Consider the following 23,784-nt stretch of genomic DNA (forward strand, 5'->3'; position numbering starts at 1 on the left):
CAAGGATTTGTTTTCTTATTGCATGATGTTAATTTTCTCCTGCAACATGTTAATTTTCTCTTGAGTTTCTTTTCCCAATTTTCCCAATTGATTTTTAAACTCCTTCCTGATTTCTTCAAGGAAGTCTTTCTGGGCTGGAGACCAATTCATGTTCTCCTCAGCAGTGCTAGATCTTTCTGGGTTAGAATCTGTCTCATCTCAGTATTTCTCCATGGGCCCCCCTTTTCTCTCGTCTTTTTCATCTTGTGTTGGGGGGGAGCTGGCTCTCTGAGATTTGCTTTTGAAGATCCTAGAGGCTCTGTTCACTTGGCTTAATAATTCCAAGAGACAGCCAGTAGGGGGTGCTGGCTGCTTTCTCTGGAGTGAGGTCTTCAGCATCAGGGTCTGAGTTGACCCTGAATACTGGGCTGGGCCCAAAGTCTCTATGGCTGTGACTGGCCCTCTGGTATCCCCTAGTTGCTGTCCCCGAGGTAATCCTCTGCACTCATCTCCCAGTTCACCCAGGGTGCCCTGAGACAGACCTTCTTGGTAAGTGTTCTTCTCCTAGCTTGTTTTTCTGGGTTTTCTTGATCAAACTTCTGTTAAAAGGTTTCTCTCCTGTTATTTCTGAGAGGAAAGAGAGAATACCTATCATAGTGCCTGTCTTCTCTCTGCCATCTTGGCTGAAGAGCTGTGACTTTCAAAAATATAGTAGTTCTGTCATGCTAAAGATTAGTCATGTTAGGGCGGCTAGGTGGTGTAGTGGATAAAGCACTGGCCTTGGAGTCAGTAGTACCTGGGTTCAAATCCGGCCTCAGACACTTAATAATTACCTAGCTGTGTGACCTTGGGCAAGCCACTTAACCCCATTTGCCTTACAAAAAACCTTAAAATAAAAAAAAGATAAGTCATGTTAATTAAGAGCAAAAGGAAATGGGGAATAGTCAGGGGTCTTTTATAGAAACTCTAACTCAGGTTTGAGGCACAAGGAAAATGAGATTAATCATTCTTATTTACCCAAGTTACTGAAGAACTATGGTTGGTTAGTTTTTGCTGAATATCATAACTTAGAAGTTTCAGGACTGAATTTTAAATATGGGAGTGTTGGAAGAGGATGGTCTTATGATGGAATTTGGTGGACTGGATATCTGAAGGATCATTAAGATTGGAATGAGCAGAAAAAGAAGGGGATCTTCCTTCTGGGAGGGGAAAGAATATGAAGACTATGAATAAACAAGTGAACACAAATTATTTTTCAGAATAATGAATGAAAACATTTGACAAGAGTAGACTTTATAAGGGGAAGGTCTGAAGAAAAGATTGGAGAAGTGCAACCATTTCTCATGTGAAGACCCATTTGAGGCACACTCTTAACTGGACAGGAATCTTTCTGCTTCAAGTATTCTCTGTTGATTTTCTATCTACAGTTCTATTTGATCCCGCACCCCTTCCAGTTTCCTATTATGACTTGTTTTCTTCCTTTAGATTATAAACTCCCTGAGCTCAGGAACAATCTATCATTTTCTTATTTGTATCCTTATAACTTAACCTCGTACTTGCCACTTAATAAATATTTATTGAATTGAATTGAAAAAACATGGTTCTGGAAACAAAAGATTGTTGGACTCTGTTTTTTTTTAATCTATTTTGCCAAACCCAGAGAGATAATGGACTAAAGGAACGATGCATTCTTAGACCTAATCAATATGTTGATTTGGTTTATTTGACTCTATTTGTCACAAGTACTTCTTTTTGGAGGAGGAGAGTTGGTTAGAGAGTAATCATAGATATGTAAAAATAGCATCAATAAAATACTTTTCATGCACAGAAATAAACAGAATGATTTTGTTGCTATTCTAGATAATTATATGTTATTGTTTATATATATTTAAATATAAATTTATTTTTAAAAACAAACTATAGAAAACTATATGAAAGAAATTTGTAACTCCTTATATAAATCCATCATTTCTTATTCTTCTTTGTATATTGAAATGTTTGTAATTTTTGATGATTTCATTCCCAATAAAAAGGAAGACTTTTTTAAAAATGACTAATGATTCACTCTCTGAAGATCATGACAATCATTTCTGAGTTTATTTCTAGTAGTGATGATGGTCATGCACAAATTACTAACTGGCTCCCATTGTAACCAGATATTTGTTAAATTTCTGACTAAGTAGTTAGGTGGCACAGTGGACAGATCCCTGGAGTCAGGAGGACCTGAATTCAAATCCAGACTCAGATATTTAATAATTATCTGACTGTGTGATCTTGGGCAAATCACTTAACCCCATTGCCTTGAAAAAAAAATCTATAAAAAAAAGTAAAAAAGTAATTGTTAGCTTACTCTGAGCCAGTTCCTAAATTTCTGGACAAAGTTCTGCTATTGTTGGTCTCAGAACTGGACTAAATCAATTTCTTGGTCGTATTAATATTCATCATTCATTCAAGAAGCATTTATCAAGAATATTGGAAATACATGTTGTAAATGAAAGGCAACTCTGCCTTCTGGGATCTTATATTCTTCTGGGGAGGGAGAAGAGGGAGAGGGAGACTGCATATATACAATTAAATAAATATAAACCATTTATCAAATATTACATAGCCTTTGAGAACTGGGAAAAAAGAATTCAGAAAAGACTTTGTACCTAAATTGAGCCTTAAAGGGAACTACAACAGTGTTATCCTAGGAATGAGGGGACAACCTATAAAAGCATAAGGAGAGGAGATGAAGATAATTTTTGATCAATGATTATTCTGTGCCTATGTGTTTTAAAATCTTCCCTGTGGTGTAACTATAATTCTTCTCATCCCTATTTTAAAGATGGGAAAATTAACTATGAGAGATTCTAAAGAGGATGTCAATGTTCATGGTTACTATTAACCTAAACTACAATATGAACCCAGATCTCCTGATTCCACACCCAGTATTCTTTCCAGCTAAGCAGAATTAACCAATCCCAGAGGACTGAGTCACGCCTTTTATAATCCTTATTACAGGCAACTCCTCTTGACTCAGTCATCAATTAATTACCTTCAATACACACCACATAGACTTTCATCCTTGGGGCAATATATCATAAAGATCAAGTCCCTCAGATTGGACCCCAAATGTCTCCATCCAGAAGTGGCCCAAGGCCACTTATAGGGTCCATGCCCATAAATGGTCCTTAAGTGAGGGGGTCCCTCAGGCTCTAGTCCAATAAATCAAGGGGTTCCCTTGACCAATTCCCATTATTTTTAAAAAAACCTTTTTTTTCTTAATTTTTATGCACCATGACCTCTCCATTGATACTAATACTGACATTTTCATGAATACTATTCTCTCCTTTCTTGTGACACTACTCTCACCTAGTTATTCACCTCCCCATTTAGCTTTCCTTTTCCAGTATCTTTTGATATTACTTTACTCACTTCTATGTGGTATCCCCTAAAACTCTGTACTATGTATTCTTTCCCCTATTATCTTACTTAAGGATATCATCAACTACCACAGGGTCAATGACCATCTCTATGTAAATAATTCCAAGACATATGCATATATATTGAATATCTTGAACTGTATGTTCCACAGGTATGTTAATTTCAATATGTCCAAAACAAAACTCATTCTCTTTCCCCAAAACTGTCCCCATTTAGGCACCACTATCCTCCAGTCACCCAGACTTTAAATTTCTCTCCCACATTCAATTTATGGATTCAATCTGGTATTATCTTTTTTCTACCTTCCCAAGAGGTCTCATATTCTATCCACTCTCAAGAGGTCTCATGTTCTATTCACTCTCACAGCTACTACCCAGCTTTGACCCTCTTCACTTCATCATTGCTGAGCTATTGCAACACCCTTTAGTCAGTCTCCCTACATCAAGCCTCTCCCAACTCCAATCCATCTTCCTCTCATTATTTTACCACCACCAACCCCATTCAATAAATTTCAGTGACTCCTACTAATTCTCAGATCAAATATAAAATGCTCCATTTAACATTTAAAACTCATCACAACCTGGGTCCTTTCTATATTTCCCCTCCATGTATTCTATGAGAGTTCTGCTTTCTCACAGATGATGCTCCATATTCTGATTCTGGGCTATTTCATTGGCTGCCCCCATTCCTGGAAAGTTCTTTCTTTATATCTTTGCTTCCATACTTTGCTGGTTGTCTACCAATCCCAGGTCAATTCTTCCTTCTGCAGGAGGGCTTTCTCTATTCCTCTTCTCTACCTATGACTTTCATCTAAGATGACTTCATGTTTATAGTGTATATACATATATATATATATATACATACATATATATATATTATATGTAAATGTAATCTCCCCTCTTTGGGACAAAGACCCTGTTTTTACTTTCCTTGTATCTCCAGTCTTTAGCTCAGCACCTAATATTTGCAAATCTTGAATAAATACAGAAGATAGATAGTCCTGTGAGAATCCTAATCAGAAGGAAGTAATAAGAATCAGTCAAATGGCAATGAGTTACCCATCATCCATTCTGCAGCTACCCTAGCCCCGTAGCTCTTTACTCATGGATAATATTGATGATCCTGCAACAAACAGGGCTGAAAATTTTTTGGACCCAGAAAACAGGCAGGAAGACATTCCCAGCTGGAAGGGCTGGAATGAGTGAGTGACATGATACAGCTGGCCCAGGGATGACCAAGTGGATTAATGGGGTCAGGCCAGACATCTTCCAAAAGCTGCAGTCATCAAACATATGCCCAGGAGGTGATCGGGTGTCACTTAGACTCCTCCAGATCTATTTGTTGGAGTGACCCAAGAGTTGGCCTAAGGTTTCTTTCTGGTCACTTAGGCAGCTGGATCACGAGAAGAATTAGTTTCACAACATGAAGCTCAGCATTTCTGACAACTGTCTGTCTGATGTGCACCCATAAGTCATCAAAATGATCATGCCAAGGTGTCAGCTTACAATGCCTTCATGGTTCCTCCTATTTCAAGAGGCCTCCGAGTCACAGGGGACAAGTGAAAGAGCCCCAAAGAGCCAAACCCTCATGCAGGTGATGAAGGAGAGAGAAAAGAATAAAGGCTGTCTGGTGGCAGAGCTGTCTAGCTCCCCTCACTTCCCCAGTTCTAGCATTGAACCTCTCACTCTACTAGGCCAGGTATACCACAAGGCACACAGATCTCATAAATTTGAAGACATCATTACAAGCACACACACATAATATATACTTGCATGTAATATATAGTTAGTAAGCATGTACAATACATATGTACATATGTATGTATGTGTGTAGATGTATCCATATGATGCATGTCTGGATCATATATCACATGTGTGTTTGTGTATGCATGTGGGTAGAATTGATTGCTGCAATGTCCAGCAGGTATGTGACCTTACTGATGTCCTTATCCAGGTTTTTCTGAGTCTAGGAAATTACTTCTCTCATTCCTGCTTCATTAATGCTCATTTACTATGTAAATATGTTGATGTGCATTATATAATATATTTTATAAATATATACTTACAGATACATGCAAGAATAATTGTATGAACATTGAGAGTATATAAAGAATATATTGCATGTATATACTCTATACATATACTAGATAGATAGGCAATAGGTAGGTAGATAGATAGGCAAAGCATGTAAATATAATGTAAGGTAGGTAGGTTGGTAAGTTGGTAGGTAGGTAGGTAGTTGAGCAGGTGGGTGGGCAGATGAGTAGGTGGGTAGGTAGATAGGTAGATAGATAGATAGATAGATAGATAGATAGATAGATAGATAGATGATGGATGGATGGATGATAGGTAATGATTCAATAATAACAGGGAGATAGGGAGAGAGAAATGATAGTGATGAAGATAAAGAGATACCTAGTTACATAAATCAAAGAAATGTAGACAGACAGATAAATAGATAGATATTCTGATTCACCAAGGACTTTGTGATCTTGTTGTAAAAAGGTACTCAAACAATACAAATCACAATCCACCAAGATCTGCCCTAGGGGCTCCTCATCTATGTTGCATGAGAGACTATGCACCATTGGATTTTGAGTCAGATGACCCTGCTATTTATTCCCTTTGTGACTTCACACCTCAGGGCCTCAGTTTATCACTTGTAAAATGGGAAGACTGAAATAGATGACCTCTAAATCTATATTCCTCTGATCCCTAAATTTGAAATAAGTCTACTTCTTAAGTGTTAATAAAGTATAATAGTAAAATCCTTGATCTAGGGCTAGAAGGGACTTAAAAGACCTATCTAGTCACCTACCCCATTGTATAGATGAGAAAACAAAGGCCAAAGGATGTTGTGACTTACTCTAGTTCACACAGAAAATAAGCTTTAGGAATGGAATTTGAAACCACAGTCAGCATTCCCTCCCCCCATCTCTTGATAGCTATGTGATTAAAGATCTAAACTGATATTACTATATATACACACACAAATATACATATGAAGACATACTTTAATAACTTTGTTTTCTCTATTGTACCTTATTCACTGCAAGTCACTAAAAAATTCCGTCTCTTTAGCTCTCTGAGCTCTTAGAGGAAAAGAACAAATTGTCATCTGTAACCAGAGACTGCTTGACAGTTTTGCACGATGCAAGCAGCACCCCTGAAACATTTGCAAGAACGGAAGGCCTTGTTTCTCACTGTTGTTTCACAGAGGCCAGTTTAAGGAGAAATCTTCCCAAGAAGCTGAAGTCTGCAGAGTAAGATGTGGCTGCTGTAGGTTCTGCAGAAAAGGAAATTCCAATGAAAGGGAAATGTCGGCCAGATCTCTGGAGAACTAACTTCTCCAGTTCTCTGCAAGTAAGCCAAGCGGTTGGACTGTCAAATAGTTTTATGTAAAAAGGTACAGTCCAGGAAGGCAGAAAAAGCTTCTAATAGGGTTTTTTCCCCCACTGGCCTCTTACAAAGACACAAATTGATTATGGTCAAAAAAGCATCTCTCCAAAGGTATCCACTGAACACTTGAACACAATTTCCTGCTATCAGCAAAGCAGGTAGCCACCTCGCAGCTGATTGGCAGCCAGAAGCCCAACCTCCTGTCCCAGCCTTCAGCATCAGGAGCAAATATTTATGCTAGGCTGGTCTATTTGGCTGTGGAGTATGTGTTGCGGTATTCTTTGATGCTCAGGAATCTGGTCTGATCTTTCCTTCTTGGGGTTCTCTTTTCTAGGGTGTACATGGAGGAATTCCTCAGCCACATGTGATGATAAGATCAAACAGTAGCAGAGCCAGGTTTAAATCATATTTATCACACAGTCTTTCCAGGTCAACTATGTGAGAATGTTTTTAGAGTCATAGACATGTAGAGTTTTCACTCTAATTGTAATTCTTTCCCCACTTCCATTCTATTCCATGCCCTCCCCCCCCAGAAAGAATAGGATAAATTCCATCATCTTTGTCCAAAAAAAAAATCTTCCTATGGTCTTACATGTTTTACAGAGATCTTCCTGTATGGGCCTTAAGGGCAGAATTTGTTCAGTTTTTGTCACAGTATTCCCACCTCCTGGCACAATGCCTAACTTTTTGAGGGCATTTCATATATGGTTAATTGATTAATTGCAAGTGTGAGGGGAAAGGTTTTTAAAGACATTCAACTAGTTTCCTAAATACATTTAATCAGAAGAACTTTGGGACTTGGAATAAATGAGTGGAATCCATAAGTGTGATCCTGAAGGGAATTAGGGTTATGAAATACCCCAAATTAAAATAGAATAGGACAAGACAGTGAGTAGTGCACCAACCCTGGAGTCCGAAGGATATGAGTTCAAATCTGTCTTCAGACATTTAATCATTACCTAGTAATGTGATCTTGAATAAATTATTTAAACCCATTGTCTTACAAAACCAAAAAAAATGCAATAAGAGAAATTTCCGAGTAAAAAAAGAACAGTGTCACTTGTCCCAGGTGCTTTTTATGTATATCATTTCATATTTCATGTTTTAGGAAAATAGATCAAATTTCCCTCAAAGAATCTCGAATTATATCATGTGATGTAGACATTGATTGCACTCAGTCACATGTAGGGGGATAATAGCAAGAAAAATAATCATTTATATAGTGCTTACTTTCTTCAAGACACTATATAATCATTCTCTCATTTACTCTTAGGAAGTGATTATCATTTCCATTTTCCAGATAGGGGAAACTTGGACAAAAAGAAAATCACAAAGGTATCGGTATCAAGTATCCAGGCCTGGATGTGAACTCAGGCTGTTCTATCCATCTAAGGCAAAGGAGCATAAGAAATATGAAAGACAATGTGATCCTGGGATGAGAAAGACCTGCATTTTTATCTTGACTGGCATTTAGCACCTTTGTGACCACAGGCACATTCTCTGAGTCTCAGTGTCTTCATCTGTAAAATCTAAAGAACTAATCTCATATTGTTGGGAGATCGAAATGAGATAAAATAGTTAAAATCCTTGCTGAACATTAAGCAATTACACAGCTAACTCAGCTGTTTAGTCATTTCTGACTCTGTGATCCCATCTGGGATTTTCTTGGTAAAGATATTAGAGTTCCTTTTCCAGCTCATTTACTGATGAGGAAACAGGCAAAAAGGATTAAGTGACTTAACCAAGGTCACACAATTTGTGTCTGATTCTGATTTGAACTCAGATCTTCCAGACTCCAGGCCTGGCACTCTGTCCACTCTGTGCCACCTAGCTGTAACAACTATTTCATTTCATAACTATTTTAATTGCTTTCCTAAGTAAATGTTAACTATCATTAAATTAATATATTCCAAAGTTATTTAGGATAAAATGCTATGGAATGGGATATTAGTGTGCAATAAGAAATGATGAGCAAATGGATTTCAGAAAAATCTGAAAAGACTTGTATGAACTGATACAACCTGAAAACAGAAGCAGGAAAACATTGTACACAGTGAGGGCAACTATGAATGACTTAAGTCGTCTCAGAATTACAATGATCCAAGACAATTAAAAAGAACTCAGGATGGAAAATCTATTCATATAAGGAGAAAACTAATGGACTCTGAATACGGATCAAAGGATACAATTTTTACTTTTGGTCCATTTTTTCTTTCACAACTTTAACTAATATGGAAATATGTTTTGCATGATTGTACATTATATAGCCTATATCAAATTTTTTACTGTTGAAGCAAGAGGGGAAAATTTCATAAAATTGAAAAAAAAATAAAATTTAAAAAATCCATCAAATCCTCTCAAGGGTCCCCCAATTAGAGTGGGGCCTTCTTGGATTAGAATTAAGCCTGTTTAATGAATTGTCTAATACCCCAAAAGTCCTAAGAACTGAACCCATTTCTAATTCTTCCACCCATTTTTACTGGTCTTAGGATAGGTCATTAAAATACTCATAGAGGAAGCAAGTAAAAATGGATCTTCCTCCTTTGATTCAAATGATAAGATCAGAAAATTTCTCAGATTGCTTTTAAGTAAGGCCTAGCTCATTGACTGAAGCAAAATCTGTCATATTCTTTGAGCTGTTCCTCGATATGTGGAATATGATGAAAAGTGTCATGAAATTAAACAGAAGCATTGGGGGCCTTTTTAGCCTCACTTAAAATATCATCAACATTGCCTCTTTTGGATACATTCTCCCTCTAGGTCTGCATTCTATAAGAGACAACACTTAGGAGTTGACCTCAAAATGGCAAACTGCATTAAGGATTATATTATGAAATCCTGGAAACTCCCTCTTTTCAAAATGAAAATGCCAAAGTTTCCCAGATCTGCTGGGAATTCTATGTTCCCTGCCAGCTGTGGCTTTATTTCATCTCCAGATTCATGCAATTCTTAATAACTAAAGTCCAGAAAAAAGGGGGGGAAGGGGAAATTGTCTGCATGGAATGCAGCTGCCCCATTGGCAGATCTTTGGCAAAACTTTGCAGAGTTTCAAAAACTACACGTATTTGGGCACAGACCTAAACTCTGCAATTGTACATGATTTGAAGGCCTTTCTTTAAATTGGCGCCATTGAAGGGAGGGCTGTTTCTGGGTATTGAAAGAAAGCAAGCTTCTTGCCAACTCACTTCAGATCTGCTCCCTTTCTTCTCTTCTCATCCCTCCGTTTTACTTTTCCTTCTCTTCCATTCTCTCTCTTTCCCTCCTTAGCTTTCTATCCCTCTAGTTCTTTCCCTCTCTCTTCCTACTTCTCTCCCTATCCCATTTTTTCCTCCTTTCTCCCTTTCTTTCCTCCTTCCGCTCTTTCCTTTTCCTCCCTCTCTCTGTGTTTCTGTCTCCATCTCTATCTGACTTCTTGACTCTGGCTCCATCTCTCTCTTCATTTCCTTCTTTTTTTCCTATCTCTGTCACTGTTTCTCTCCATCTCTTCTTCCCTTTGTCTCTCTACCAGTTTTTTTCACTGTCTGTCTTTTCTGGTTTTTTTGTTGTTTCGCCTTCTCTCTGCCTGTCTCTGTCAGTTTAAGTTTCTTTGTCTCTGTTTCTGTCTATCTCTCTTTTGCTGTTTTTCTGTGTCACTGTAACTGTGTCTTTGTCTCTATATCCCTGACTGTTTTTCTGTCTCTGTCTCTCTGTCTCTGTATCTCTCTGTCTCTTTCTGTCTGTGTCTCTCTCTCTCTCTCTCTCTCTCTCTCTCTCTCTCTCTCTCTCTCTCTGTTTTTGGCTCCTCTCCCCCTCCCCAGCTTCTTAGCTCCTTTGGTCATTTGTTAGTTCAAGCTCTGGCAGGCTATGAATCAAAGAGGAGAGCTTCTTGGCCACACTCTGAGAAGGTTGACAACATACAGAAGACTGCCTCGGCCAGAGCTCGGGGCTATTTGCAGAAGGACCGTGTCTGCCTTCCAGATCCAGTAGGTGACTGCAAAACCCCACTAACAGACTCTCATCAGAGAACCAGTGGCCTATGCCTATAGTCCACTCTCTCTCTCTCTCTCTCTCTCTCTCTCTCTCTCTCTCTCTGTCTCTCTCTCTGTCTCTGTCTCTGTCTCTCTGTCTCTCTCTCTCTCACTGACACACACACACACACACACACACACAAAGACACTCCATTGGATTCCAGGAGACCTCAGAATGAGTGCAAGTAATCAAAAGGTCTGGGCTCCTAAGCAGCTTGATTCCCCATAACATCCAAAACAACTTTTCAAAGGCATCAGATTTGTAAAACCCCAAAATCTGAAATTGGTCTTTGCAAGAAATACTTCTGTGAAAATGATTTCTCCCACATAATTAAATTATTTTTTCCACAACAGCCAATACCCTCCCCCCCCAAAAAAAAACCACTTGGATATACATACACTGGTTTAAAAGTATAAACTTAATCTTGACTCTGCTTTTGCATGAAATATGAAGATAGTAATTATAGAATTTTCCATTCAGCTCCCCCTATCATATTCTTAGCAGATTGAGTTCCATTAAAGCAACATTGAACAGCTTTCACATGGGCTGAAGTCAACCTGGGAGAATTCTCCAATGATTTTCTCCTTGTCCTGTCTAGAATGATCCTTCCTTTGGCTCAGATTGTGAACACCCAAATCAAATCAAGATCAACCTGGCTTGCTCAGCCCCGGTGTACTGATTAATCAGCAGATAGCATTTCTGAAATATTCAGACCAATTAAATGAGCTTCCCAAGTATTGCTCAGTGGATAAATATGAGGTGGAAACTGGGGGGTGGGGCAGGGAATTTTCACTTTTATCAAAGACTAAAATCAGAAGGAGAAGTGGAGGCAGAGGGCTGTTTTCCAGGGAGAGGCCTGCGGTAAGTATATGAAGAGCTAAATAGTGACAAACAGCCCTCATTAACAGCAGCCCTCATTAACCTCCAAAAAACAACCAAACAGGAGATTTGTGAGCCCCCCATGCACATAAGGATGAAACGCGACAAGCATCTGGCTGAGTTTTTTTCTTGGACCGCTGCTAAGTTTCCACTGAGGTTTTCTTACTGAGCTCTTGTTTAACGTGCTTCTGGTGAGTGATGCCCATTGTCTAGGTGCCCAGTGGGCCCAGCCCATGGACAACACTGGGCTGGTTGTCCAATGCCTTGAAAAATCCTCCCATTTAAACTCCCCACCACGTGGGCCAGCCCAAGAATTATAGCCTAGTTAAACTGGGTTGAGAAAACCAGTTCAACTAGGCTAAGACTCTTATTCCTGATTTCTGCTTTTTTTTTTCTCTCTTTTTCCATATTGCAGAACATGGGTGTGTCAATTTTGGAAGGAAAAAATAAAAGATTGCCGATGTTCCCTTACAGCATAGGGGAGGTGCCACCTTATAGGTGAGGGCTTCCTGACTCCTTTAACTCTCTCATTTTACAGATGAAGAAACTGAGTTATTAGTCCCGGGAGTAGTACCTTCTCATATTACTCTCTATACTCAGTAGAGGTAAGGAACCCTGAGATCATGGCTGGAAAGTCAGCCTCAAAGTCAGGAAAGCTTGAATTCCTAACTCTAGGCAAGCCTACAAATGGTAGATTAATTGTTGATCAGCTACAAGTGAGGGAGTTGACTCACTAGGGAATACCAGATACTGGAGACAAGGCAGGTCTATACCTAAAAATACCCAACATTCACTTAGGATCATAAATTGAAGATCCCAAAGGTCATCTCCACCAACTCCCTCATTTTGCGATTGGAGAAACTGAGATCCATGGATGCAATATGGAAAGGTGGCATAAATATTATTAAATATCAAAGGCAGGATTTAATCTCAGGACCCTTGACTTCAGCATCAGTATTCTTTCTCCTAATCTATACTGCTTCTTGTGTATGGCTCTCTATATGGCTAGTTAGCTAGTTAGCTAGCTAGTTAGTTTTTTCTCTATCTGTGGGAAACTCGCAAATCTAATGGAACAACATTAAATTCTTAAAGTCTAGACCTGATTGGTTGTGGTTTTGTATCCCCCAACACCTAGTGTGTGTATATTGTGAATATATATTATATATAAAATACATGTATATATAAATGTACATTTATATTCAGATATATATAATGTCTAAATATATATTTATATACACATATATGTATATATTATGTGTATATTCTTGTGTTTATATAGATGAATATAAATATATATGTATGTGTTATATATTTATATGTAGGTCTTCTATGTATAAATATATGGCTATATGTGTTTGTGTATCATATTCCCCCAGGTCAAATGTAAATATTTGGGAGCAGGGATTATTTTGGTTTGTGTCTCCATCATCTGGCATACGATAGGCTCTTAAGGTATGCTTAGTTGAACTGAGAAATGTAGCTGAATGTTAATTTGCAAAATAGATGATTTAGGACTCAAATTATCTATATTTCTAAAGGATTCCATACTGTAGTTCCCCCACTGCCCAAATAAGATAAGAGATGAAGATATGAAGATCAAATTTATCTACAAGGTTTTTGTAACTCGATACTGCTTGCATTTATTTCTTTCTTTTCCTTTCCAACTGCACCTGACTCAATGTTAACCTTACATTTATATCACTCAAGTGTGAGACCTTTGGCTTAGTTGACTGCCTGGGGCTCTGGTGGTAGAAATGGAAAGGAGAAAAATGGAATGAATGTTGAGAGGCATGATTAAAAAAAACAGTCAACATAATCTGGTGACTTACCCCCTATAGGGGACAAGGGGGGAAGAACTCAATAATGAAGACCAAGGTTTTTCTCCCAACTAGTAAGTGAAGAAACATTATTGATTTCTTTCTTCCAATCAGAGGGTGAGTTCCTTCAAGGCAATGCAAAACAACAAGCCTAGGGAAGCCTTCCTACCAAAGGTTGATGATATGAAAAAAAAAAAAAAAGAACATGGAATCTGCCTTCTAGGAACTCACAATCTAATAGAAGAACACTAAAGTCTTAAAGTCTAAAACTGATTTTGATTTGGTATCCCCCAATTCCTAGCACCTAAATATAGCTATGGTCTATGTCTCATCCAGGTGATTCTTATCCTTGTTCTATCAAAAGAGCATCACAAGGGAGAGACTCAACACTTGTAGGTCTTCTTTGCTTTTTCCAACCATCACCAAGGGACCTACCTGTGGGGCATTCCAACCATCCACTTCTTGCTCTTCCCATGTGGTTGGTTCTTCTCTTTCTATCATACAATTCCTTGGCAATGTTCTTTTCTCCCAATCTTGGGAGTTGATCCTGCCAGTGTGTTGCACACTGCCCACTGCCTTCCACATAATGCTCACCTTGAGCTTTTTGGCTACATTTGTTTTACAAGTTTCTATGCCTTTTGGCATCAATGGTTTTAAAAAATGTATTGAAAAGATGGGTCTTGGGGCAGCTAGGTGGTGCAGTGGATAAAGCACTGGCCCTGGAGTCAGGAGTACCTGGGTTCAAATCCGGTCTCAGACACTTAATAATTACCTACTTGTGTGGCCTTGGGCAAGACACTTAATCTCATTGCCTAAAATGTAAAAAAAAGAAAAGATGGGTCTTCTTCAATATGAGAAACTTAGGGATTTCAGAAGGAACTTAATCAGTGTCTATTGATTGACTGTTGGATTGATGGCAGCTCTAAAATTCTAAGATTCTGATTCTAAACTGTCAGAGTTGATTGGAAAGGAAAGGTGGTGAGTTATTTTGGACATGTAAATGTTAAGTGGTGGGAAGATAACCAAGTAAAATGTTTGGGAAGTAGTTGGAAATGTGAGGCTGGAGCTCAGGAAGTGTTCGGGACTAGAGAGACAGAATTAGAAGTCATTTATGTAGGAGAGTAGAAGTCATATCCAAATCTCCACAGAGAGAGTTGAGATCCTTTTAAGGTCAGAGCAAAGGGTAGAGGACTGAGTCTCAGGGAGCTGCTACATGTGAAGGGTGAGGTGGGGGCAGAGAAAAGACAATAAAAGACACTAATGTGGGAAGACAATCAAGGGAAAGAATTGGAATAGAAGTCAAAGGAGAGGACCAATTTAAGAATGAGGGAGGGAAAGGTGTTGTTTAACACTGTCAAAGGCTGCAAGACAAGCAAGAAGACTGAAAACAGAGCACCAGATTTGGCAATTCTGAGGTCAGAGATCACATTTGAGAGAGTCATTTCAAACAAAGGGGCAGGAGGGTTGGAAACTGATTATAGATAGTTTAAGGAGATAGCAAATAGAAAAGAAATAAAAGAAGACACAAAATGCTTGACTGAGAAGTTTGAAAGCAAAAAGAATGAGAAATGACAGTAGCAGTTAAAAGGGAAGAAATTATCATAGACTGAAATTCTGGAGGAAGAAAATTGGTGAAATAAAATGCTGAAAGAAATGGGAAAGAATTCACTTTGACACAATGCAATAAACATTTATGAATTGCCCACACTAACCAGACATTGAGGGTTCAAATAAATGTTCATTGAGTTCTTTGTATAAGAATTGGAATCAGGAGACTTGGGTTCAAATCCCAGTTGTGTCACTAACTACCTTAAACATGTCATCACATATCTGCCTACTTTCCTACTTGCAAAATGAAAGGATTGGGTTACATTCCTTCTTTCTTTCATTTTGGATGCAGAGTTAAATAACTTCCTCGGGGCCCACAACTACTAAGTATCTGAGGCAGAATTTGAACTCAGTTCCTCCTGAGTCCAGAGCCAGTGCTCGCTTCACTTAGCATCCTCACTGCCCTGGGGCAGAAATTTCTTCTAAGGTCTCTACCACTCCTAAGTCTATGATACTGTGAACTAATTAAAGATAAATATGTCAGGTAGGTGAGCACAAATGAATCTAATTCCCTCTGAATAGATTGAGTTCATTAGACATGTTCTTTCCATTATCCCTGCCTCTAACTTTTTAAATATGTCCCCATACCTCCCTCCTGTTGTTGTTTGTCCTTTGCTTTCTTTTTTTAATTCTTTTATTAAATTTTATTTAAGGCAATGGGGTTAAGTGACTTTCCCAAGGTCACACAGCTAGGTAATTATTACAGGTCTGAGGCCGGATTTGTACTCAGGTACTCCTGACTCCAAGGCCGGTGCTTTATCTACTGTGTCACCTGGCTGGCCCTATCTTTTGTTTTCTAAGACTATCCCAATGACATAATGGGATGATGCCTTGACTTAAAAGTGAAATGGATTTAAGTGAGACAGTGTTACACAAGTCATCAGGCTCATCCAGAATTCAATAGCAAGAGAAAAGTCAACTGGAGATTATCCAGGATGCAATGGATGACCTTGGCATCTTAGATGCTTGACCAAGTTTTAAGCCCTACAGAGTGTTTGCTTCAGTCATCTTCATGGCTATTGGAACAACTTATTCTCATCCACCCATTAAACCAGGAAAGAATTCACATTCCAGGGAAGAAATCCTTCTAACTTACTCAAGGGTTTGAACCTTGTGAGTTACCTTCAACCTGATTTAGTCCATCTTCCCAGTTACTAGAGTACGAGCACCATGCATTGGATAGCTTTGGAGTGATAGGTGAGAAATGGATGAAAAGTGGATACCAAAGCTAGATGAACAGCAGTTCAGCAAGACCTCACACCAGAGGCACTAGTTTTGATGGAACACCCTGTACTCCCATCCAACTTCCTTCAGAAGGACCCAAATGCCTATGATATACTGCCAGTGGAGAAAGAGACAGTGTAAAGGAAAGCTAAATAAAGTTATGTGAGGCAGCAGAGGAGAGGAAAGTTACTTTCATGTGAAGGAGAGAGGAGAAGTAAGGTTCCAGAAGGTTTTCCAGAATTTCAGTCTGTGATAGTTTCTTCCTTTTTAACTGCTACTGTCATTCCTCTTTCTTTCAGCATCCAGAGAGAACCTTGAAGAAAGGAAAGGACTGGAACAGATGGAAGCTATTCCAGGAACAAATAAAGAATGAACAAAAATATCAAGAGAAGGTAAGAAGAGAACTGAAATGGAAAATAGGTCAGGAGTCTGTTGCTAGGTGGGGATAGGGCTTTGGTTACCAGTGAGATGGTAGATTTAGTTAGGAGGAAACCTAAAGGTAATAGCAATCAATCAACCAAGAAACATGTATTTAAGTACCTACTGTATGCTATAGACAAAAGATAGTTCCTACCCTCAAGGAACTCACAATCTATAGACAGGATAACAGGAAATAATTAATTAAGGAAACCCAATAGAACTAAGAGGAGTTGGGAATGGCTTCCTAAAGAAAATAGAATTCTTGTTTAGACTTAAAGGAAGGCAGGAAAACTAGTAGGCTGGAGATGGAGAGTATTCTAGACTTGACAATAACTCTAACAACAATGATAAGGATGATGACGATGATATTAACCAGAATTTATATGGCACTTTAAAGTTTACAAAATGCTTAACAAATATTCTCTCATTTAATCAGCATTATAGCTGATCAACCTACAATGTTGTTGTTAATGTGTACAAGCATTTGAAACCAATTTGAATGATGCATATTAAGAATAAGCACGTGTAGACCCAGAGAAAAATACTTCATTTTCATAAAGAGCTTTAAGAAATTCTTTTATTAATCTCCCATTGACTTTCTATGGCTTTTCCCGCAATGACAATTCTAAACATCCAATCAGCTAAGTGCTCAAGTAGGTGTTATTGTTGTCACCATTTTACAGACTAGGAAACTGAGACAGAGAGGTTGACTAATTTTTTCATTCACACAGTAAGCATCCAAGATAGAATTCAAGCAGGAACAAGGAAGTATGCAATGGGAAATGTGGCAATAAGGGAGACAAACCATGAAGAAAATCAAAGATTTCAAAACTAAGAGGAATGGTATATAACTCATGAACACATGAAACCAAGAGAAGTATTGTATGGATGAATACAGTGAATACTGACTGTTGGAGTGGAGTAAAAGGTTTAAGTCTCATTTCTAATACATGTATCATATAAGTTTAAGATATTAGTTTCTGGAATAAGAACTCAGTATTTTAAAGGAACTGCTGGGAAATCTGGAAAATAGTATGGCAAAAACTAGGCAGACCCACATCTCTCACCCTATACCAATAAAAAATCGAAATGGACACAAGAGTTAGACATAAAGGATGATTTCATAGACCAATTAACAAATCAAAAAAATAGTCATCTGTCATCTATGGAAAGAGGAGCAATTTATGATCAAACAAGAAATTGAGTACATTATAAATTGTAAAATGGATGATTTTGACTATATTAAATTAAAAAAATTTTTGCATTAACAAAACTGATGCTGTCAAGATTAGAAGGAAAACAGAAGGTTGGGAAATAATTTTTACAGTCAGGTGTTCTGATAAAGTTCTGATTTCTAAAATATATAGAGAAGTGAATCAAATTTACAAGATTACAAGTCATTCCCCAATTGATAAATGATATCAAAAGCTATGAAGAAGTATTTTGCAAACAAAGAAATTATAGCTATATATAATTATATAAAATGCTCGAAATCATTATTGATGAGAGATATGCAAATTAAAACAACTATGAGGTACCACCTCACATCTATCAGATCGATTAAGATGACAAAAAGGACAATGATCGCTGTCAGAGAGGTTATGGGAAGATTGCTACATCAATGCACAGCTGATGGAGTTGTGAATTAATTCAGCCAGTCTGGAGAGCAATCGGGACTATGGTTAAAGGGTAATAAAACTTGACCCAGCAATAACAATATTAGACCTTTATCCAAAAGAAATCATAAAAAATGGGACGAGTAATACATGTTCAAAAATATTTATGGACGTTTTTTTTTGTAGTGGCACAGAATTGGAAATCGATGGAATGTCCATCAATTGGAGAATGACTGAACAAGTTACGGTATGTGATTATTATAGAGTACTATTGTTCTATAAGAAACCACGAATGGTCAGACTTTAGAGAAACAAAGAAAGAATTACACGAACTGATGCTGTTCAAAGGGAGAAGAACCAAGCGAACATTGTACACATTAACAACAACATTGTAGGTTGATCAGCTATAATGAATTCAGCTCTCCTCAGCAATTCCAAGATCTAGGTTAACCCTAGGAAGCCTGTTATGGATAACACCATTCACATTCAGAGGGGAAAAGATATCCACATAATCTAACTGGATACTATGTTCACTTTTTACAAACTTCTCTTATGTTTTTCCTTCCTAACTCATGGTTTTCTTTCTTTTCCCTTAGTCCTAATTTCTCATACACAAAATGACTAATATGCAAATGTGTTAAACACAAAAGTATATGTAGAACTTTTACCAAATTATTTGTCACTACTGGGAGGGGAATGGGAAGGGCGAGTAGTAGAAAAATGAGTAATTTACAAATGTGCAAGTGGATGAATGTTGAAAAACTTTCAAAATATGTAATGGTAAAAATAAAATAAAATATTAATTTAAAAGTCATCTGTAAAATGGTCCTTTTCAATTCTAGGACTTTGTATTTGAATCAAATGAACTTGGACTTGTTTGGCAAAATCCAAACTAAGTTGTTACATCACCTGAGCTAGGAAACTGGCATAGTCACCCAGAGAGATGAACTAGGGGATGACTTTGAGTACTCTGAGAACCATTGAGAGCTTGGCAGTTCCATTCAAGGAGGTGAAATATCAGGGATAAACATGAACATCCTGAATCTCAATTCTCCTTATTAAATTGGATCACATTGGTGATCAACAGCACAATTTTATGCCTAATACAAAGAAGGAAGTGGAATAAATAAGGGTTCAATAGGACAGTTCAAGCCACATTATGAAGGACTTTGAATACAGAAATTTGAGAAAGGGACTTGAGGACCCAGATGAAAGAGTGAATGACAAAGAAGAGAAGGAAAATCTCCTTTCAGGATGAAAAAAAGGAAGAATTTAGAGATATAACTAGAGACAGAGAAGGCTAATGGAGAGAGAGCGTAACTGAAAGCTTGAATCTTCTCATTAAAGAAGAAAGTAAATTCAATTCCTGGAATTTGGTGTCAGGGAGAATTTGAGCATTTAAATGACTGGCTGTTTGGAATTTCCATTGTGGGAAAAGTGATAGAAAGTCAATGGGAGAATAATAAAAGAATTTCTTAAAAGTCCTTATAAAAATGAACTATTATTCTCTGGGCCTACCCTTGCTTGCTCTTAATATGCATCATTCAAATTGGTTTCAAATGCTTAATTTTCTCAAATCCTTTTAGCATCTGCCTGCTAATTGTTACTTTGAATCCTCAGTAATAAGCAGTGAGAGGGTTCATGTGTTGAATTAGTGGTAATTGCCCAACACCAGGACTTCCTAGATACCAGAAAGGGTCACTAAAGAAGGACATCCCTCTTTTAAGTTCTAAGAAAGGGGAAAATAGTTACCTGTCTGGGATAGCACCTTGGTCATAGAGGTAACCAAGCAATTTCTTCAGATTCTATCTTTGTGCAGATTCATTTTTAGTCTTTTTTTTCTTCCCCTTCACCTCACTGCCAATCACACCTCTCATTTTATCCAACTTCTATAGTTCCAAGTCAAGATGGATTTTTCTCCCAAAACCTTGAATTCTGAGATCAGGATGAGAAGTAGGGGAACATCTTCAGGCCTATGCTTCTGAAAAATCAATTCATAGTTGAATAGAGGGTGGACTGAAATGAGAAAAGTTGGGAGACAAAGGAGTATTATTATAAAACTACTGCAGTAATCCAAGCAAGAGGTGATGAAGACCTGAATTAAAGTTGTAGGCATATGAGTGGAGGAGAGGATATACCCAAATGATGATATGAAGAGAGAAACTACAAGATTTGTCAACAGATTCAATTTGAGTAAGGATGACTGTATGGTTGGGAGAATGGTGGTGGCTTTGTTAATACTAAAGAAGTTATGAAGAAAAGAAAAATGTTGGAAAAAATTAGCCAGATCTATTTTTGTACATATCATGTTTGAGATTCATATGGAATCTCCATGGAGCAACAGGTGTTACAGTACATAGAATGCTGGACAAGGAGTCAGAAAGACTCATTCTCACGGGTTTAAATCCAATCTTACACAGTTACAAACTGTGTGATCCTGGGCTAGTCCCTGTTTGCCTCAGTTCCACATTTAAAAAATGATTTCAAGAAGAAAATGACAAACCTCTCAAGCATCTTTGTCTGAAAACCCCAAATGGAATCACAGATAGTTAGACATGACTGAAATGACTTAGCAACAAAATGGAATATCCAATATCTAAGAGTTAGTTGCTAATGTGTAACTATAACACCAAAGAGAGGCTAAAATTGTATAAAGATCTAGCAAGCATCTACATAGAGTTGATAAAGATTCCATGGGAGTTAATGAAATTGCCAAGTGATAAGTTTAGAGTAAATAGAGAAGGAACTCCATGACAAAGCACAGGGGGACACCTACAGTTACTAAGAATGAGAAGAATGCAGCACCAACAAAAGGGACTGGAAAAGAATGGTTAAGCACATGGAAAGAGAATCTTGAAACACAGAAAATCTTACTTGAGATCTCAACTGTGCTGGATCCTTTTCACTCTTATGAGGACAACATTGGCATAAGATGGTAGATTCAATTCAATTATAGCCCCAAATAGAAAGACTTCTTGTGGCCCATACACAGTGAGTAAAGTGCAACAAGTTATAGATAAATGTTTTGGATCCCCTCCAAAGTAATAGTTTTTGATCCCCTTGAAAAAGAAGGAAATTTTACCTTAATTGACTGTAATCCCCAAAACTGGTTAAAACTGTCCAATAAACAACAAAAGACATAGAAGTATATAGTAAGGGAGAAAAGTCAACGTTAAATATAAAGTATTGGGAGATTAATTGAAGTCTGTGGACACCAGAGACAAGGTCTGGACAGGAGTTTGAGTAGAGGCTGTGTAACAGGACAAGAGGACGTCCCCCTTTCTAGCACAAGTGTCATTCTGATCCAAGGAGTTTCCTAAGCCAAGCAAGGCTAAGAAAAAAAAACTCACTGCATTTTTATCTTGGATTTTCCAATCAGGATTCAGACTTCTATGTTTTCTAGATATGTTTGAAAGAGTTGGGGTGAACAGAGGATCTCTCTATACTTCTTCCTGTTGGTTCATTCTTTTGGCTTTCTTCAAGCTTATTCACTTTGAAAAACTACATTATGGTAGAAAGATGACTGTCTGAGAATCACAAGCTATAAGCTCCAATCTTGGCTCTGCAACTAATCTTGTAGGATGAGTCAGATAGCAATAGGACTTCCAGCCAAGATGGAGAAAAGAGTGGGATGGTAAGGATTAGGGTGGAGGGAGGGAGGAAGAACATGAAAGGTTGTCATGTGGAAGATGGATTGAATTGCTTCTGTTTAGCCTTGGGGAAGTGAGGGTAGAAGTTGTATGGAGGCAGACAGGCTGGATGAACCAAAAAAGGACCTAACAATTAGATCCAGCCAAGAGAGGAGAAAACTGCCTTAGAAGTCAATGAGTTCTCCCTGGTTGAAGGTATTCAAGCAAAGGCTAGATGATCACTTGTTGAGGGATGTAAGAGAAGTGATTTAAGGTAAAACAAAGGTTTAGACTAAATGACCTCTGAGGACATCCCAGTTTTTAGAATCTGTGAGAGTTATATACTTTTTTCATCCTTCCTAGAAGCCTCACAATAGTAGGTGCCTTTTCATAAAAACTATTTGATCACCCAACCTCTCATCATCATAATAGCCAACATTCATATAGCACTTAAAATACTTTAAGTGACCCTTAAGTAACTCTGTGAGTTAGGTACTATTAATATGCCCATTTTGTAGATGAAGAAACTGAGGATGACAAAGGTTAAGTGATTTAGTCCAACTTTCACAGCTAAGTGTCTAAGAATTTGACTCAATTTCCTCATATCAAGAATTACACTCTACCCACCAAACTACCTACCTAACCACCACAGGGGAGCAGCTCTTACCTTGGACTCAATCGGGTCTGTTTCACTTTGCTTACTAACAAGTTTGAAACTTAAAATGTGTTTTTTCCATTGAAACTATATTACAAATTATATTTAATTTCCTAAACTAGCCCAGAAAATTCATTTAATGAATTCTATAATTTAACTACTAACTACTATAATTTATCATTAAAAATGGGAAATGATATTTTAATAATATAATTTCTCTTTCAAAATAAAAGAAATATTTAATGATTGCTATATGGTACTTTCAGATTTGTATGATACTAGATATATATACATTTTATAATCATAATTACAATGTGATGTAAGTATTTTTATGGTCTTTACTTTATAGATGAAGAAATTTAAATGACCTGCCTAGCACCACACAGCTAGTAAATATATGAAACAGAATTTGATCTCAGGCCTTCCTGATTCATAATCTATACACTCCACCCCCTAGCTGATTCATATTTATTGAATCAAAGGATACAAGTATGTCCAAGGCACCTACTATTTGTCAAGTATTAAATAAGCATTTTAATAATATTATCTCATGTGACACTCACAACAACCCTGGAAGGTATTATTCTTCTTTTAAAAGTAAGGAAACTGAGAAATACAGAAGTTAAGTGTTCTTATTTAACCAGGCTTACACAAGTAAGTAAATTCCCAAGGTCAAATCTGAACTCTGAGCTCTTTGATTCCAGGTCAAGCACTCTAAAAACTGTACCAAACCTTCTCGGCAGAAGGGTTCAACCAGGTTGAGTATAACTACCAACCCCAAATCTATCAGTGATTTAGGCAAAGTCTATCGCCAAGCATGTGAAAACTTACCCCAGTGGAATGGACAGATAACCATGAAGGTGGTTGAAACTTGGTCAGACATTAAAGATGCCCAGGTTACCCACTGCATTCTGGGCCATCATCAGTCATCCTGACTTTTATCCTGCCATTGCACTTGGATGACTCTGGAAGAGAGAGTGAGGTTGGTAATTTTGTAGAACAATGCCTCACCTCAATCTAATTCACACAAGTCACACAAGTCATTTCTTTAGTCCTCTCCAAAAACAAAAGACAAACAACAGTTGCCTCATATGATAGATAGAGACCTTGTCTATCAAAAATCCC

The 23,784-nt window shown here is 37.7% G+C and overlaps 1 long non-coding RNA gene across 1 annotated transcript; it reads left to right on the top strand.

The window, feature by feature from the left end:
- The first annotated feature begins 16,637 nt into the window (after positions 1-16,637).
- Positions 16,638-18,914, top strand: LOC141495005 (uncharacterized). The gene is made up of 3 exons (XR_012470625.1): positions 16,638-16,731; positions 17,491-17,687; positions 18,562-18,914. It is a non-coding gene; the product is annotated as an uncharacterized LOC141495005 (long non-coding RNA).
- The last annotated feature ends 4,870 nt before the right edge of the window (positions 18,915-23,784 follow it).

Source organism: Macrotis lagotis, chromosome 8 (assembly GCF_037893015.1).
Source record: "Macrotis lagotis isolate mMagLag1 chromosome 8, bilby.v1.9.chrom.fasta, whole genome shotgun sequence".
Classification (NCBI taxonomy): domain Eukaryota; kingdom Metazoa; phylum Chordata; class Mammalia; order Peramelemorphia; family Peramelidae; genus Macrotis; species Macrotis lagotis.